Genomic DNA, 1,151 nt, shown 5'->3' with positions numbered 1-1,151 from the left:
AGATGGACTGACACAGTAGTTGCATTGATGGGCTCAGGTGTAGCAAGGATTGTGAGTCTGGCACAGGACCGGGCTGTGTTTCATTCTGCTGTACATAGGGTCGCTGTGAGTCAGAGCTGACTTGACGGCATCTAACAACAACAAAACAAAACAAAACAAAAAAAAAACTTGTAATGATTCTGCAAAAAATAATTATAACTAATAAACAAGTTGCAGTTTCAAGATACAGGGTTGCATGATTATAAAAGAGTGTTTCCATTTTTATAAATTCACAATGAACAATCTTAAAATGAAATTAAGAAACCAATTCCAATCACAATAGCATCAGAAAGAATAAAATACATAGGAATGAGTAGAAGTAAATTTAACAAAGAAAGTGTAAAACCTATACTATGAAAACTACAAAATATTACTGAAAGAAATTCATAAAGATCTAATTCATGGAAAGTCATCTATGCAATTAATTGAATGACTTAACACCATTAAAATTGCAATGTTCAGCAAACTAGTCTACTGATTCAACACAACCCCTACCAGAATCCCAGATGACTTATTTGCAGGGATTGAAAAGATAAACTTCAAATTCACATAGTATTGAAAAGGGTCCCAAAAGTCATAGCAATCTTGAAAAAGAAGAAAAAGTTGGAAAAATCACACTTCTCAATTTTAAAATTTAATACAAAGCTGCACCAATCAAACAGTGTGGTACTGGCCTATGGATAAACCCATTGCAGTCAAGTCAATTCCAATTAAGACACTGCCATGTCTTACAGAACAGAAGAGCTCCACAGAGTTTTCTTGGCTCTGATATTTACAGAAGCAGATTACCAGGCTTTTTTTTGTCAGAGGAGCTGGGTGGGATCAAACTACAAATGTTTAGATTAGAAATCAAGTACAAACCATTTGTGCCACACAAGCACCTTGGCATACGAATTGACATAAACCAATAGAATAGAGTTGAAAGTACAATAAAAACAAACATAGATGATCAATTGATTTTTCACAAGGGTGCCAAGATCATTTAATGAAAAAAGTATAGTCTCTTTAAGAAATGATACTGGAACAACTGGTTAACCACATTCCAAAGAATGAAGTTGGATCTCTCCCTCATTCTGTACAAAAATTAACCCAAAATGGATCAGCAACCTAAA

This window comes from Orycteropus afer, unplaced genomic scaffold, assembly GCF_000298275.1.
Source record: "Orycteropus afer afer isolate SDZICR_OR568_19922 unplaced genomic scaffold, OryAfe1.0 scaffold01059, whole genome shotgun sequence".
NCBI classification, from domain to species: Eukaryota; Metazoa; Chordata; class Mammalia; order Tubulidentata; family Orycteropodidae; genus Orycteropus; species Orycteropus afer.
Note: the sequence above shows the minus strand (reverse complement) of the source record.